The sequence below is a fragment of the Lissotriton helveticus genome, chromosome 1_2 (genome assembly GCF_964261635.1).
Source record: "Lissotriton helveticus chromosome 1_2, aLisHel1.1, whole genome shotgun sequence".
In the NCBI taxonomy this organism is placed as follows: Eukaryota; Metazoa; Chordata; class Amphibia; order Caudata; family Salamandridae; genus Lissotriton; species Lissotriton helveticus.
In genome coordinates this window covers 335,143,614-335,162,201 of record NC_136058.1, presented here as the reverse complement: position 1 = coordinate 335,162,201, position 18,588 = coordinate 335,143,614, and the positions used below count along the sequence as shown (strand labels likewise).

At 53.9% G+C, this 18,588-nt stretch overlaps 1 non-coding gene across 1 annotated transcript; it reads left to right on the top strand.

Moving 5' to 3' along the window:
• The first annotated feature begins 3,295 nt into the window (after positions 1–3,295).
• On the top strand, positions 3,296–3,378 carry TRNAL-CAG (transfer RNA leucine (anticodon CAG)). The gene has a single exon. It is a non-coding gene; the product is annotated as a tRNA-Leu (tRNA).
• The last annotated feature ends 15,210 nt before the right edge of the window (positions 3,379–18,588 follow it).

Here is an 18,588-nt window from a genome sequence, read left to right as displayed (position 1 = left end):
ATGCGAAATGCCCTCCCATTGGCATTAAAAACAGAAACTAATCTTCTGGCCTTCCGAAAAAAGTTGAAGACTTTTTTGTTTTAACTTTTTTCATCCTTTGTGATTCCTTTTAGTGTTACCTGATTTCTCTCTCCAGTCTGTCCCTGGCGCCGGGAAACCCATTGCGGGTAGCTGTGCGCAATATAAATTCAATAAAATAAAATAAATAAAATAAATATAGGTCAGATAAGAGTGTTTCTTTTTGATACTCCTGCTGTTGGAGTCACGATGAACAAATTGGGTTGATCCCACTATCCTCGAAAGCGGTAAGAGGTCTGCGCTCTCGATTTTGAGCTGGATAGACATCCTTCGGCGTTTGGCGACACATCACTTTGTATATCCAGATCGCATTCTGAGTCATAAGGGCACACTCCTCACAGGCCTTGGAGTTGTGCACTGAACCCCAATACCAAAGGCACATATCTGGGGATGTGTCTCAAACATGTGTCTGAAACTGTCGTTCTAAGGCTTAAACCACTATAGATTTAGGGGGACTCTGTTCCCTTGCACCCTGGAAAAAAAAGTATTTTGTAAGACATAAAACTTGGCAATGGATGAGGAAAAAGTTGAAAGTAAGCTCAAGATCTGCGTACGAAGGCACAGAAGGAAAGTAACTGAAGTCGATGTGCAGTAGTGGCACTTAGATGCTGCTCCATCTGCACTTCCGGGATCAAACAAAGTCAGCATGGTGCCACCTTCTGGCACGCGACTAATGCGGGTTAAGTCTTCTAGAGCCAGGCTGGCCCCTGGGGATAAGATCCAGGCTGGCACCTGGGGATATTTGAAAGGTGAGGAATCTTCGGTTAGAAGTATCCATCAGAAGCAACATTTTTGATGACCTCTACAAATTATGTGGCAAGTGTGGCAAAATCATAATTCTGTGGTAAACACGGCAGCCACCGTCGCATAAATCCAGTGGCACTGACTACTGTTTTATCCACAAAATAATAATATATGGGAAACAGAACCTAAACCGAGCCTGTTCCCATTGTTAGCTGCACTTCGAAAAGAGCAGCTTCAAGAATATCCCCATTTGGCAGCAGAATGTGTTTAACAATTTCTTTATTCCCTCTAAAACTATACATTTTTTATATGCAGTTCTAATTTTGACTGGAGACAATCAAACACTATAATAAAGCATTTCATGCATTCTAAAATAAATGAAACATCCTTTTTCAAACCAAACACCCTAAAAATAAATATGAAATGTAAAAAGTATATAACTGGTAATACTCATAATATGGACCTATATTGCTATCCTGGGGTTCTGGTCACATTTACAAAAATCTCGCAGTTTAGGATGTCATCAAAACCCCTCTTTGGCAACTTTGGATCAGATTACATGGTTACCTGCTATGTATCCTCTATGTATAACACAATACTGGTCTACAAAAATCAGTACTGTGTACGTCATAGCACTACTCCCTGGCATGCACTGAGAAAGTATGTAACTGTTAGTGACAGTATTGATTAAGAGTAAATAAATGTTACTGCATTGAACAAAACCTTTAATCTAATACCGTATACTGAGCATTCCCTGCAAGATAATTTTTGGTATACTCCTTTTTTGCTTTTTTTAAAAAAGATTTATGAAAACTCGTTTATTTTAAGAAAAGCTAACCGGTAATTAATAAATATGGACCATTGCATTTTATTGATTTCCGTACAACAGATAGACACCAAGAAGTGATGAAGGAGCCAGCAAATACAGGTGTCACTTAAAGTTCATACTCGTATGGCCAGCCGCCTGGATTTTTTCTTTTAATAAACGCATTCGCCAGAGCTCACTAACTCCCAGCCTCTGACTGAAACAGAAAAATCTCTAAAGATTTAGGCACATTAACAAACTGAGCACCGTCACTGCAGGCTGCACGTGGTCCCTCTTGGAATCCCATATTAAATTCTAGAGCTATCTGATTAGAATCAGACGTTGTAATTTTCACATCAATGCCTGCAGCAGGCGCATTAGCCAGACGTGCTATATCGATGTGTAATGTAAGTGACAAGCTTCCGCATTCGGCCGAATAGCCTACAAACCTGGGTGATACGTATTTAGTATCCAGCTGTGGCCAATCGGAAGGCACGACGATCTCCGCAGCAAAAGCATTAGCCGCCCGAGCTGCCCCGCCGACGGCGGCTGGCCCTTTAAGTGTCTTGCCTGCTGCAGCCCTGAGGAGCGCGCGCGGCCCTGCTGATGCCACACCGCGCGCGCTGCGCAGCTCAAGGGTCGGCTGGCGACAGTCGCGCTGCACGGGCGGGGCCGAGGGTGCGGCTCAGGTGGGCGGGTGCGCGCGGCTCAAGGGCGCGCGGCACCTGGGCTCGCCCACCCGAGCGGGCCGCCGCCCAGGCCGAACAAAGAGGGGAGGCAGGCGGGAGCGGGAAGGCGAGGCGGGCCCCAGCGATGTCTGCGCGCCCTGGGGGAGCCTGGAGGTCACACCCGGCCGGCGCCAGGAGCCGGGGGCGGAGTGTCCTGCCGCGGAGGCCGTGTGAGGAGAGGGGAGGGTGCCAGTGGAGCTGGGGCTAGACAAGGGGGTCAATGTGCGAGCTGCACAAACATGAGCACAGCTACGGGATTAAAAGACAACTCGGTGGGTTGGTGTGCTTCCGGCAAAGATCTGTACACCCAGCTCCCAAGTGGCCTCGTGTCAGGTGCATGTTGCTTATGGAGTGAAAAAAAATTCTTGCCATTCAAGTTATTGTAGTTTTGTAATCCCCCGAAGCAAATATGTTTTTTTTAACAAGGGGGGCGGGGTTGCACATGGTAATGAAAGGTGCTGTCTGCCACACATCCATACCCTGCCGTATTGGTAGGTTTTAGTGCAGTTTTACACAGAATCGTTTAGTGTTTAACTCGATCTTTGCTCTTACTGGGAATGTCTTTAAAACCATATCATTAGAATTCTAAAAATATTTCTTAACATACAATAAACAAGTCAGGTCCCGGGCCGGCCAGCCAATCACAGCGCGGCCCGGGGAATGACATCACGGGGGTGTCCCGGGCCGGCAGCCAATGACAGCGCGGCCCGGGACAAAGGGGCGGGACTTAAAAAAAGTCCCAGAAACGCCCCCGAATCGCGTTTTCACCAGAAAGCGTGATTGACAGCCTCTGTCTCCCAATGGCTAGCCTCCATTTATGGAGCTAGCCAATGAGAGACAGAGGCGGAACCAAAGTCGATATGTAGGATCATGAGGATTCGCCGTGGGCGGAGCAACTGCTACGCAGTTGCAACGCCCAGGGCGAAACCTAAAAAGACATGTCAGGATGGCCGAGCGGTCTAAGGCGCTGCGTACAGGTCGCAGTCTCCTCTGGAGGCGTGGGTTCGAATCCCACTTCTGACAGTAGATTTTGTAACACCCATTTTTGGACTTTTAATTCGGTGGGTTTTTTACCAAGCACCCGTGTCTCAGACAATGTCAACATTATATATAAGCATAACATAGTTCTGTAAATCGTTGCTAAGGTCTATTGTCCGTTTTATTCCACCAATTACCAGCAGGGGGCTCTTGAAACTGTAGATCCAAGAATCTTCATCAAATCGCTGAAGAGGGACTGCGATAAAATGCTTCACTCTCCCCATCAAGCGTAGCTATCAATAGTGCAGCAGGTGCAGTGGCACCAGGGTCCACTGTGCTTCAATTCTAGCATTGCTTTTAATTTCCAAGTTCAGGGGATCGGGCGGGGGTTTGGGCGTTGGGGGGTAGATGGGCTCATTCATTGTATTAGGAAGCCCTCCTGACTCATATTGAAATAGTCCGTCCAGAAATGTGGCCCTCGGATGTCGGCACAGCCGAATACATACAATCCTCACCGCAGAATGTGCCATGGTGCTCTGAACAGTGTTACTGCAAACAAATGATGGACGGAATGCTGACAATGCAAACATTCTCCGCCAGTCAAAAGATCTGGGTTAAATCCATTGTTCTTTTGCCAACTCCGCCACCCCAGTTTGGTCCCACCCATATGCAAATTTGTCTTGACCATTAGCCCCATGGGAACAGTCCAGACCGAACTGCCAGGCCAGGTCCTCCCTGGACCGGAAACAAGCATCCTGGGACCGGTTTCAGGGTATGTCACCCTTCTTCAGCCAGGATAGCTTGAATCATTATTTCACCTCACCAGTAATGCTCAGCAGCTTTCAGAGTGGGGGTGCCAGTGTTATTAGTGCCCTGTGGCGGCCTCAGTGTCGGGGGAGACCTGTTCTTAGGGCTCAGAGGTAGGGCTTCAAGTGGGATTAAAGAAGTGGGGGGGCGGTCTCTAAAAGGGTTTTGGGTTATCTAATGTAGGGCACGGTTTAAACACAAACTACACTTCTGTGATTCCCACAGTGTGCCTGGTGACTGGCATTTTTGTTGTTCGGATATATTATGGCATCCGGAAATAACACAAAACTGAGGTACATTTAAGACAGCCCAGGACTATGGCCTTTGTCAATGGTTGTTGCTAGCTGTTTAAGATAAACTAGTAAAAATAATAGTTTTGCTGTAAATAATATTGAATTATTGAGGTCTGTAGAAGGGGAGGTGGTCTTCAGAGGTAGACGTGCCCACCCTTTTAATCCCCACCTCTCCTCAATCTAGGTACCACCCACACCTCATCTTCTTCAGCACCCTCTCCTCGCTCTCACCCTCTCCTCGCTCTCACCCTCTCCTCGCTCTCACCCTCTTCTCGCTCTCACCCTCTTCTCGCTCTCACCCTCTCCTCGCTCTCACCCTCTTCTCGCTCTCACCTTCTCCTCGCTCTCACCCTCTCCTCGCTCTCACCCTCTCCTCGCTCTCACCCTCTTCTCGCTCTCACCCTCTTCTTGCTCTCACCCTCTTCTTGCTCTCACCCTCTTCTCGCTCTCGCTCTCACCCTCTCCTCGCTGTCACCCTCTTCTCGCTCTCACCCTCTCCTCGCTCTCACCCTCTTCTCGCTCCCACCCTCTCCTCGCTCTCACCCTCTTCTCGCTCTCACCCTCTCCTCGCTCTCACCCTCTTCTCCCTCTCACCCTCTCCTCGCTCTCACCCTCTCCTCGCTCTCACCCTCTCCTCGCTCTCACCCTCTTCTCGCTCTCACCCTCTTCTCGCTCTCACCCTCTCCTCGCTCTCACCCTCTTCTCCCTCTCACCCTCTTCTCGCTCTTACCCACTTCTCGCTCTCACCCTCTTCTCGCTCTCACCCTCTCCTCGCTCTCACCCTCTTCTCCCTCTCACCCTCTTCTCCCTCTTACCCACTTCTCGCTCTCACCCTCTTCTCGCTCTCACCCTCTTCTCGCTCTCACCCTCTCCTCGCTCTCACCCTCGTCTCGCTCTCACCCTCTTCTCGCTCTCACCCTCTTCTCGCTCTAAACCCTCTTCTCGCTCTCACCCTCGTCTCGCTCTCACCCTCTTCTCGCTCTCACCCTCTTCTCGCTCTCACCCTCTCTTCGCTCTCACCCTCTTCTCCCTCTCACCCTCTCCTCGCTCTCACCCTCTTCTCGCTCTCACCCTCTCCTCGCTCTCACCCTCTTCTCGCTCTCACCCTCTCCTCGCTCTCACCCTCTTCTCGCTCTCACTCTCTCCTCGCTCTCACCCTCTTCTCGCTCTCACCCTCTTCTCGCTCTCACCCTCTCCTCGCTCTCACCCTCTTCTCGCTCTCACCCTCTTCTCGCTCTCACCCTCTCCTCCCTCTCGCCCTCTTCTCGCTCTCACCTCTCCTCGCTCTCACCCTCTCCTCGCTCTCACCCTCTTCTCGCTCTCACCCTCTTCTCGCTCTCACCCTCTTCTCGCTCTCACCCTCTCCTCGCTCTCACCCTCTCCTCGCTCTCACCCTCTTCTCGCTCTCACCCTCTCTTCGCTCTCACCCTCTTCTCGCTCTCACCCTCTCCTCGCTCTCACCCTCTCCTCGCTCTCACCCTCTTCTCGCTCTCACCCTCTCCTCGCTCTCACCCTCTCCTCGCTCTCACCCTCTTCTCGCTCTCACCCTCTCCTCGCACTCACCCTCTTCTCGCTCTCACCCTCTTCTCCCTCTCACCCTCTCCTCGCTCTCACCCTCTTCTCGCTCTCACCCTCTCCTCGCTCTCACCCTCTCCTCGCTCTCACCCTCTTCTCGCTCTCACCCTCTCCTCGCTCTCGCCCTCTTCTCGCTCTCACCCTCTCCTCGCTCTCACCCTCTCCTCGCTCTCACCCTCTTCTCGCTCTCACCCTCTCCTCGCTCTCGCCCTCTTCTCGCTCTCACCTCTCCTCGCTCTCACCCTCTCCTCGCTCTCACCCTCTTCTCGCTCTCACCCTCTCCTCACTCTCACCCTCTTCTCGCCCTCACCCTCTTCTCGCTCTCACCCTCTCCTCGCTCTCACCCTCTCCTCGCTCTCACCCTCTTCTCGCTCTCTCCTGAATGCACTTCCTTACTTCACCTTGATTTCATCACTCCCCAAACACAACACACACACTCACTTGTAAGAACTACATTTCTTTCACTTATTTATGTATTTTTATTATCCTTATTTCTAAAGCGCAACTCTTATCTCCAAAGGGATGTCACTCCACTGAGTCTTCGTCTGACCCAACCACTGAGAGATGACCCTGGATAAGACCCATCATATCATCCATTAGCCTGGAAAAAGCCAGGTTTTCAATTTCTTTCTAAACCTGGTATAAGTTCTGCCTTGTCAATGTTTTGGCCACTGTGCACCCCCATCACACATTTGCACAGAACAACAATTGCAACCAGAATACAAGACCATTGTCTGTGTGCTTGGCAGAGAGGCCATGGTTTGGATGATCATGTACCCTGAACACCTTTTTAACCCACTGACAGGCTCTGTGAGAAACAGGCACTGCCTTCAGACTCCACTCCAGAACACTTGTTCATGCCCTGTTATACACACCTGGAGGCGGCTCGGTTCAAAGTGTGCACTGCCCAGGAGTAGAGCCCTGCACTGACAAAGTACAGAGACCCAACGTCCTGGAAATAGCAAACACTCCTAGGAAATAAATGCAAAATTAGATAAAGCTTGTAAAGTATAAACATGAACTAAACCGCTGTTGAGGATTACCTTAATGTTTACTATGTACATTGTTCAGATATCGTTCAATGTTTGGACGGCAAAAAAGTTAAGGACATGAACGTGGAGCCTGACAGGGACCCATTCCAATCTCCGCTATTAATTACTACTGGGAATGAGACCCAGAGTGACCTAGCCCACTTAAAGCCCTGCTCTGAGGCTGTCTCCGTGTAGTGAGAGTCCTGTTATTAGTGCTCTGAGGCTGTTTTGGTGTAGTGCAAGACCTGTTATTAGTGATCTGAGAATGTCTCACTCTAGAGTGAGCCCTGTTATTACTGCTCTGAGGCGGTCTCACTGTAGAGTGACAAATGCTGGCTGAAGAGGGGTGAAACCCCAAAACCGGTCCTAGGATGCTTGTTTCCAGTCCAGGGAAGACCTGGATTGTCAGTTCGGGATGGACTCTTCCCATGAGGCACAGGGTCATGACTGATTTGCATTTGGCCAGGTCTAAACTGGGGTGGCATGGTGAGCAAAAGAATCATGGATTTAACCCAGATCTCTTGACTGGGGGTGAAAGTTTTGATTTGTCCTGCATTCCGTCCATCAATTGTGTGTCTTTTACTCACTGTAGAGTGAGCCTGTTATAAGTGGTCTGAGGCTGTCTCGTTGTAGAGTGTGCCCTGTTATTAGTGCTCTGAGGCTGTCTCTGTGTAGTGCAAGCCCTGTCGTTTCTGCTCTGTGGCTGCCACATTCCAGTGCAAGCCCTGCCATTAATGTTCTGAGGCTATCTCAGTGCGGTGGGAGCCCTATTATTAGTGCTCTGAGGACTTCTCGCTGTAATAGGAGTCCTATTGTTAGTGATCTGAGGCTATCTCACACTAGTGCGAGCCCTGTTGTTAGTGCTGTAAGGCTGACTCAGTGTAGAGGGATTCCTGTTGATAGTCCTCTTAGGCTGTCTCACTCTAGTGGGAGCTCTATCGTTACTGGCATGAGAGTGTCTCAGTGCAGTGCGAGCCCTATTATTAGTGTTCCTAGACTGTCTCTCTGTAGTGTTAGTGCTCTTTGGATGTCTCAGGGTAGTAGGAACCCTATCGTTATTACCCTGTTGATGTCTCACTTTAGGAGAAGCCCTATTAGTGTCATGTAGATGTCCCACGGTAGTAGCAGCCCTGTTATCAGTGCTCTGGGTCTGTCTCAGTGTAGTGCGATCCCTGTTATTAGTACACTGAGGCTGTCTCAGTGTAGAGGGAGGCCTAATAGTGCTCCGTGGATGGCTCTCAATAGTAGGAGCCCTATCATTGCTGCCCTGTGACTGTCTCACTGTAGGGGAAGCCCTATCACTGTCACACGGATGGGATATCACGAAGAAGCCCGAAGACACCAGACTCTGTTTCCAGGAAGGAAGGACGTTGCAGCCTGGATGAAGGACAGCTGTTTGAAGCTCAACTGTGAGAAAACAGAGGTCCTCATCCGCGGACCCTGCACCTCCCCCTGGAACAACACCTGGTGGCCCGCCACCCTCAGGAACCAGCCCACCCCCAAAGACCATGCACGAAACCTCGGCATCATCCTCAACTCATCCCTCTCAATGAATTGCCAAATCAACGCCGTCGCCTCCACCAGTTTCAACTGCCTACATGTCCTCCACAAGATTTTCAAATGGATCCCGCTGACTGCAGGAGAACCGTTACCCACACACTCGTGACCAGCAGACTGGACTACGGCAACGCCCTATAAGCCGGTATCAACAGAACCCTTTTACACAAACTCCAAACCATCTAGAACGCCGCAGCCAGACCCATCTTTGGGACACCACGTCACGAACACACGACCAAACACCTACGAGACCTCCACTGTCTCCCCGTCGAGAAGAGGGTCACCTTCAAACTCCTCACCCACGTCTACAAATCACTCAACAACATCGGACCCAAATACCTCAACGAAGGATTATCCTTTCACGCACCCAAGAGGAACCTCTGCTCCGCCGACCTCGCCCTGGCAGAGGTCCCCCACATACGCAGGAACAGAACAGGTGGGAGAGCCTGCTCCTACATCACTTGTAATTTTCTCGTCATGTATCATTACTGTTTCTATTGTGAAGCGCTCTGACACCTTCGGGTAAAGTCCGCGCTATATAAAAACGCATAAATAAATAAAAAACAGCCAAGACCTGGAAGGAGCTCCCAGTGAACATCAGACGCCCCCCGACCCTGCACACGTTCAGGATGGACCTCGAGACCTGGCTTTTCAACTGATCCGGAACTGCCGCCCCTACGCCTTATGGAGAAGTGTGGCTCAATGGCTAGAGCGGCAAACCCTGATGCAAAGGTCTAGCCCGGGACCAGGGTTCAATTCCCCACCTCAGCGGGTCTTGGGCTCAAAATTCCACGGACCTGATAATTCTCGCCTTAGTGCCTATTCCAATCATGGAGTCCCACTCTGCAACTCTGGGCAACAGCTTGCTTAATCTCCACATCGGCCCCCACAATGCTAAGGATGCCTGGCCTCCACCTTGGGAGTGCCCAGGAGTGGACACCTCACAGGGAAAGCCAGGATGGGTTCCACAGCGGTATTCGTACAAGCGCGTTGAGACCTGTTGGACAGGCCACATGAAGGGCCGCTCTCCCCCGGCCCAACCAGGCCCGAACCAGCCACGCAAGTACCACACACCACCATTGCACGTCCACCGTCCCCGCAGGGACCCCTACACTCGAACCTGTTGACCGCGTAGGCCGACCCACTACCGGCCTGCGCGCCCATCCTGGGCGCCATCTTGGACACTCCACCACGAGGCCGCCTGGCCCCCGATCGACCTCAACCCTGGGCCTGGCCAGGCCTCAGACATTCCGGCACCAACATCCACCCAGGAGGTGAGCGGGCTACTTGGTCAGTCAATGGGAGCAAGAGGTGTCGATGGCTCTCCCCCGCCAAGTGCCGCTCACCCATCGCCTCCCCGGGCGCTGGCTCCACCCCCCTGCTGGGTGTCTGAACCCCTCATCCCGGACCTCCCGACCTCCAAGTGCGAGGGTCCGGACATCAAAGCACACCAGCCCTATAACTGGGGCAGCTCCAGAGCAGGACGGGAGTTGTATCTTGGAGTCGAGAGACGCAAAGAAGAACTCATCCTTGACGGACTACTGGCGCTGCCGTAGCTCTGTCTTGTGCACCCTCGTCCTGCCTGCTGGCGCTGCCGCGGCTTTGGGAACCACCCTATCCTTCATCGTCGTCGGGACCTGCTGGCGTGGCCGCGGACCGTTTGTAACCACCACCTTCATCGGGACCTGCTGGCTCTGCCGCGGACCGTCGTCTTCCTTCATCCATCTCGGGACCCGCTGGCTCCGCCGCGGCCCGTTCATCTACACCACCGAGCTCGAGGATTGAGAGCTATTTCCATCTTTTTGGTAACAAGACTGTCCCGCTACCCTTTTCCCAAACAGAGACCAGAATAGAGGGGACCCCTGAGTCCAGACCTCCTTGTACCATTCTACCGTACTTAAAGAATTGCCTATAAAGTATCGTTGAACTTTATCATTGTGTGGTGTCCGTCTGTGGGGGGGAAGTTACTCGTCTGTACGGTTCGCTGGAGACGGCTCTCCCCGGAGACCTCTCCCCTTGTCCTCGGCCGACCCTCCCGGTCCGTCTAACATTGGTGGCCAGCGACGGGATCCGAATCACCGCATAAACCGTACAGAGAGTAGCTCACCCCACGGCGAATCACGATGTCAACTAAAGACAGCGGATCAACGGAGAAATTCCAGATGGAGAAATTGGACGAATACAGCCATCGTGAACTTAAACAGTTCTGTATCGAATTAGGTATCGCTACCACCGGACTAAATACCAAAGATGACTTTAAGCAGGCCCTAGAATCTTGGGCAGAAACCGGGGCTGCCGGAACCCCCGATCAAGACATCGCAGCACAAACCCCCATGGCCCCTGAAGAACGAAGAACGGGTCTCTCGCCAGACGAGATCCAGGAACGAGAAAGAACCCGACTACACGAGCTGGAAATGGCCCGGCTCAAAATGGACGTTGAACTAAAGTTGGCCGAACAGAAAATCAACTTAGAGCACCTGCGTCTCCGAGAAGAAAGAGAGGAGAAACAGAGACAAAGGGAGCTCGAGGAAAAGAAACTGGCATATGAACATGAGCGGAAATTAGCTGAAATCGACCTACGCAAACAGAATAAAGAAACAGGGGTGCCCGAGCAACCCCACACTCCAGGGGCAACAGAGAAGAAGGTACACATCCCCAAGGATGTCGTTCGAGAATACTTCCGAGAGGACGACATCCAGCAATGGTTTAAGGCCTATGAAATCGCTATGACTGCACACCGGATCGATAAAAGCGATTGGGGGGCCGGTCTGTGGGGGAGATTCCTCAATGAGGGCCGCGACGCCCTGCTGCAACTCCCGGACCACCAGATGACCTCCTATGACCATATGAAAGCTGCACTCCTCACCCGCTATGGCCTCACACCCGAAATGTACCGTCAGAGGTTCCGAGACTGCACCCGCATCCCGGGTACAACTTGGGTGGACTATGTCAATTACTTTAGCCGAGCCTTCGAGGGCTGGATCAAAGGAAGCAAGGTCACAACCTACGAACAACTGTTCAATCTTATGGTATGGGAGCATCTGTCGAACAATTGCTTCATTGAACTTCGCCAGCACCTCCTCGACAGCAAGTTAACGGATCCCCGGCAGCTCGCAGCCGAAGCAGACCGGTGGGAGATCACCAGAGTGAGTCGAAATGGGTCCTCCGAACAGAACAGGAACAACAATGGTCAGCACCGTCCCCGAGGAGGTGGAGGCCAAGGACGCGGAAGGAGCAACGCTCCGGTCACCCCCACTACCAGCACCACCCCCCCGGCCAACCGGGGCAGCACCCCAGCGCGACCGGGACATCGAGCCAATGTTACCTGCCATCGATGCCAACGAGTCGGACACTATGCAAACGACCCAAACTGCCCCCAGTACCAGAGCCCAAGACCCCGCCAAGTAGCCGCTGCTGCTCTGGGGGAGGAACAGATCTCAGAGGAACAAGAAGAATATGAACAGGAACACCAAGAATGGGAGCCAGCCGCCATGGCTCTCGCCTGCCTAGGAGGGAGAGACATGGTCCCGCGGGTCCCCCTACCCGCTAATACCCAGAAGTACAGCCAATGGGTGGGCATCAATGGACGCCGGGCTGAAGCCCTTCGTGACACTGGGGCCAGTGTAACAGCCGTCCGCTGTCACCTGGTGACCCCCGAACAATACTTACCAAACATTCTCTGCCCTGTACGTTCAGCCGATAACTCAGAAAGTCTGTGTCGGATGGCCTGCGTCCCCTTCGAATGGGGAGGGGTCTCCGGCATGTTGAAGGTGACGGTCCGAGATGATGCCCCCGTAGACTGCCTCCTGGGTAATGACCTGGAAAGCTCTCCATGGGCAGCAGTCGAACGAAAAGAGCACCTGGGGATGCTGGGCGTCCCGGACTGGGCGTGCGTCACCACCCGGTCCATGACCGCCCGTGCCAACACCCGCCCAGAGGAACTCGAATGGCCGGCGCCACCGCCTCCGGTCGCCCCCGCCGAAACCACCGACCGTGACGTCCCCCCCGAACCAGCTCAACCTCCAGACCTCGCTAACCTCGACCAGTGGCCTCAAGAGGGGGGGCCCACGCAAGAACAATTTCGCCAAGAACAAAAGACCTGTCCCTCCCTCGAGGGACTCCGCCAGCAAGCGCTAGCCCAAAGCGCAGGGGATACCTCCGGAACTCACTGGGTCTACTGGGACAATGATCTGCTGTACAGTGAGCAAAGAATCGCGGAGCTGGGGGCCAGTCGAGTCCTAGTGGTACCCCTCCGTTTTAGAGACTTTCTGCTAAACCTGGCCCACGATGTCCCCCTGGCAGGACACTTGGGTCAAGACAAAACCTATAGCCGCCTGGTGACCCACTTCTTCTGGCCCAAAATGAGGGACAATGTACACCAGCATTGCCGATCTTGCCCCACGTGCCAAGCCAGTGGGAAGAGCGGCCGCAAACTGAAAGCCCCCCTGCAACCTTTTCCCGTGGTCACCACCCCGTTCGAGAGGGTCGGAATCGATATCGTAGGGCCCCTGGACCCGCGCACAAAACAAGGCCATCGATTCATCCTGGTGCTAGTGGACCACGCCACCCGCTACCCGGAGGCTGTTCCCCTACGGACTGTGACAGCCCCGGTAGTCGGCCGGGCTCTGATGGGAATCTTCTCCCGGGTGGGCTTCCCCCGGGAGGTCGTCAGTGACAGAGGCACGAACTTTATTTCGAAATATATGAAATCTCTCTGGCAACAGTGCGGGGTTACCTACCGGTTCACGACCCCCTATCACCCTCAAGGAAACGGACTCGTTGAGCGGTTCAACCGCACGCTCAAAGGGATGATCGGGGGGTTGGAAGAGCCCCTCCGTCGCCAGTGGGATGTGCTGCTGCCGTGCCTCCTCTTCGCATATCGAGAGGTTCCCCAGAAGTCCCTGGGCTTCAGCCCATTTGAACTGCTATATGGACACCCCGTACGCGGGCCGCTCAGCCTAGTTAAGGAAGGCTGGGAGATGCCCCCTCTAAAGAACCCACCAGATGTTTTCCGCTACCTCCTAACACTCCGCAACCAGACCCGGCGATTCCGAGAACTAGCAAAAGCCAACCTAGAGGCCAGTCAGGAGGACATGAAAAGGTGGTATGACCGGAATGCCTCCTCCATCGAATTTGAACCTGGGCAACAGGTATGGGTGATGTCCCCCACCGAACCCTGCGCCCTACAAGACAAGTGGACAGGGCCCTTCAAAGTGGTCGAGCGCAAGGGTCCGGCTACCTATCTCATCGACTTGGAATCTTCCCGGAACCTCCACGCTAACAGACTGAAACCGCACTTTGTACGGACAGAACTCAGCCTCCTGATGGCCACAGACAATGGGGCTGAAGAGGACTCCGAGCCCCTCCCGGACCTCCTACGAACGCGGGAGAAAGACGGTTCCGTAGATGGGGTCCGACTCTCAGAGGCCCTCACCCGAGAGCAACACCAGGAGTGCCAAGTGCTCCTGTCACAATTCGCCAGCCTGTTCTCCCTCACCCCAGGTGTCACTTCCTGGTGTACGCACGATGTGGACACTGGGGACAGCCCCCCTATCCGCCACCGGGCCTACCGCGTGCCAGATCGGGTACGGGCCTGCATCCAGGAGGAAGTAGCCAAAATGCTCACGCTCGGGGTCATCGAGCCCTCAGACAGCCCCTGGGCCAGCCCGGTAGTACTGGTCCCCAAAGCAGCTGCCCCCGGCACCACCCCAGAACTCCGGTTCTGCGTCGACTACCGGGGCTTGAATGCGGTCACCAGGACAGACGCACATCCCATCCCCCGGGCAGATGAACTAATCGACCGCATGGGAGCTGCCCGCTACCTCAGTATCTTCGACCTGACGGCGGGCTACTGGCAAATCGGCCTCACACCCCGGGCACAAGAACGTTCTGCCTTTTCCACTCCCGATGGCCATTACCATTTCACAGTCATGCCCTTCGGCATGAAGAATGCCCCAGCAACATTCCAACGGCTCGTCAATCAGGTCCTGGCGGGGCTCGAAGGATTCAGCGCCGCCTACTTAGACGACATCGCTGTATACAGCAACCAGTGGTCCGAGCACCTCCACCACCTCCGAGCAGTGCTGCACGCCCTTCAGCAAGCTGGCCTCACGATCAAGGCCAGCAAATGTCAAATTGGGCAAGGGTCTGTAACCTACCTCGGGCACCAGGTGGGAAGCGGCCTGGTGGCCCCTCTGCAGCTAAAAATTGCCGCCATCCAGTCCTGGCAGCCCCCCATTACCCAGACCGAGGTACGAGCCTTCCTGGGCCTCACGGGCTATTACCGAAGGTTCGTGAAAGACTATGGTACTATCGTGAGGCCCCTCACAGAGCTCACGTCAAAAAATCAGCCCCAGAAAGTCAACTGGACCCCAGAGTGTCAAGCTGCATTTGAACAATTGAAAGCCGCCATGTGCTCCGCCCCTGTGCTCCAGGCCCCCGACTACAGCCGGGAGTTCATCGTCCAGACGGATGCCTCCGACCATGGCATTGGGGCAGTCCTGTCTCAAGTGAACACCGAGGGCCGTGATCAGCCGGTGGCCTTCATCAGCCGGCGACTCCTACCACGGGAACAACGCTGGAGCACCATAGAGAGGGAGGCCTTCGCGGTGGTATGGGCCCTCAAGAAGCTCCGGCCCTACCTTTTTGGCACACCCTTTCGGGTACAGACCGACCACCGACCCCTGCAGTGGCTGATGCAGATGCGGGGGGAAAACCCGAAGTTACTACGCTGGTCCATCTCCCTACAAGGGATGGACTTCACAGTTGAACATCGGCCTGGGCCAGATCACGCCAACGCAGATGGCCTGTCCCGGTTCTTCCGCCTCGACGAGAAGAGTCCCCAAGAGAATGGGTAACTCTCCCCGCCTTCAGCTGGGGGGGACGCATGTTGGACAGGCCACATGAAGGGCTGCTCTCCCCCGGCCCAACCAGGCCCGAACCAGCCACGCAAGTACCACACACCACCATTGCACGTCCACCGTCCCCGCAGGGACCCCTACACTCGAACCTGTTGACCGCGTAGGCCGACCCACTACCGGCCTGCGCGCCCATCCTGGGCGCCATCTTGGACACTCCACCACGAGGCCGCCTGGCCCCCGATCGACCTCAACCCTGGGCCTGGCCAGGCCTCAGACATTCCGGCACCAACATCCACCCAGGAGGTGAGCGGGCTACTTGGTCAGTCAATGGGAGCAAGAGGTGTCGATGGCTCTCCCCCGCCAAGTGCCGCTCGCCCATCGCCTCCCCGGGCGCTGGCTCCACCCCCCTGCTGGGTGTCTGAACCCCCTCATCCCGGACCTCCCGACCTCCAAGTGCGAGGGTCCGGACATCAAAGCACACCAGCCCTATAACTGGGGCAGCTCCAGAGCAGGACGGGAGTTGTATCTTGGAGTCGAGAGACGCAAAGAAGAACTCATCCTTGACGGACTACTGGCGCTGCCGTAGCTCTGTCTTGTGCACCCTCGTCCTGCCTGCTGGCGCTGCCGCGGCTTTGGGAACCACCCTATCCTTCATCGTCGTCGGGACCTGCTGGCGTGGCCGCGGACCGTTTGTAACCACCACCTTCATCGGGACCTGCTGGCTCTGCCGCGGACCGTCGTCTTCCTTCATCCATCTCGGGACCCGCTGGCTCCGCCGCGGCCCGTTCATCTACACCACCGAGCTCGAGGATTGAGAGCTATTTCCATCTTTTTGGTAACAAGACTGTCCCGCTACCCTTTTCCCAAACAGAGACCAGAATAGAGGGGACCCCTGAGTCCAGACCTCCTTGTACCATTCTACCGTACTTAAAGAATTGCCTATAAAGTATCGTTGAACTTTATCATTGTGTGGTGTCCGTCTGTGGGGGGGAAGTTACTCGTCTGTACGGTTCGCTGGAGACGGCTCTCCCCGGAGACCTCTCCCCTTGTCCTCGGCCGACCCTCCCGGTCCGTCTAACAAGACCCTAGCGGGTGAGTAGTGCACTATACAAGTATCCATTTACATTTACGCCTTGAGACCCTCAAGGGTGAGTACAGCGCTATCTAAATCCCTGATTGATCGATATCAGTGCATGACGCTGATCTACATAAGCTTCTAGACTACACAAATGCATTTAATTGGACATATGAATTGACGACAGGACGTCCCAGACTACAGAGTCAGATGCACCCTCTTATCTGCGCCACACACTTCCCTTCCATAGACTGTTCCTCTGGTCGTGACTACAAGTTGAGAACTCTGTAGGCCAGCAGCAGTCTCACTGGCAGCAGAGAGCGCTGTGGGCTGGGCGCACTCTCACTACAAGCAGAGAGCTGTGGGCTGGCAGCAGTCTTACTACAAGCAGAGAGCGTTGGGGCTGGGGCTGGCAGCAGTCTCACTACAAGCAGAGAGCACTGTGCTCTGGCAGCAGTCTCACTGCAAGCAGAGAGCACTGTGGTCTGGCAGCAGTCTCACTGCAAGCAGAGAGCGCTGTGGGCTGGGAGCACTCTCACTACAAGCAGAGAGCGCTGTGGGCCGGCAGCAGTCTCACTACAAGCAGAGAGCTGTGGGCTGGCAGCAGTCTTACTACAAGCAGAGAGCGTTGGGGCTGGGGCTGGCAGCAGTCTCACTACAAGCAGAGAGTGCTGTGGGCTGGCAGCAGTCTCACTACAAGCAGAGAGCGCTGTGGGCTGGCAGCAGTCTCACTACACTCAGCCCTGCATGCTGGTGATTGACAGGAGCAGCCATGGCTGTGTCACTCTGCACACTGAGGTCAAGTGACACGTGTCAGAAGGTCTAGCAGTGCAGCTCAGCAGGTTAATGCTCTTTGATATTGATGTTTGCGCCATCTGCTGTTACAAGTATCCCTTTTCAGTCAGAGCGCTCCTAATTTGCACATTCTTTTGCAGGCTCTGCGTACAGAGCCCCACATACTACTACTGAAGTTCTGGGAAACATGAGAGACCCTGTATGGAAACATGTAAGACCCTGTATGGGAAACATGTGAGACCCTGCATGGGAAACATGTAAGAGCCTGCATGGGAAACATGTGAGACCCTGCATAGGAAACATGTGAGACCCTGCATGGGAAACATGTGAGAGCCTGCATGGGAAACATGTGAGAGCCTGCATGGGAAACATGTAAGAGCCTGCATGGGAAACATGTGAGACCCTGCATAGGAAACATGTGAGACCCTGCATGGGAAACATGTGAGAGCCTGCATGGGAAACATGAGAGACCCTGCATGGTAAACATGTGAGACCCTGCATGGCAAACATGTGAGACCCTGCATGGCAAACATGTGAGAGCCTGCATGGGAAACATGTGAGAACCTGTATGGGAAACATGTGAGACCCTGCTTGGGAAACATGTGAGACCCAGGGAAACATGTGAGACCCTGCCTGGGAAACATGAGAGACCCTGCATGGTAAACATGTGAGACCCTGCATGGCAAACATGTGAGAGCCTGCATGGGAAACATGTGAGAGCCTGCATGGGAAACATGTAAGAGCCTGCATGGGAAACATGTAAGAGCCTGCATGGGAAACATGAGAGACCCTGCATGGTAAACATGTGAGACCCTGCATGGCAAACATGTGAGAGCCTGCATGGGAAACATGTGAGAGCCTGCATGGAAAACATGTAAGAGCCTGCATGGGAAACATGTGAGACCCTGCATGGGAAACATGTGAGACCCTGCATGGGAAACATGTAAGAGCCTGCATGGGAAACATGTAAGAGCCTGCATGGGAAACATGTGAGAGCCTGCATGGGAAACATGTGAGACCCTGCATGGGAAACATGTAAGAGCCTGCATGGGAAACATGTAAGAGCCTGCATGGGAAACATGTAAGAGCCTGCATGGGAAACATGAGAGACCCTGCATGGTAAACATGTGAGACCCTGCACGGCAAACATGTGAGAGCCTGCATGGGAAACATGTGAGAGCCTGCATGGGAAACATGTAAGAGCCTGCATGGGAAACATGTGAGACCCTGCCTGGGAAACATGTGAGACCCTGCATGGGAAA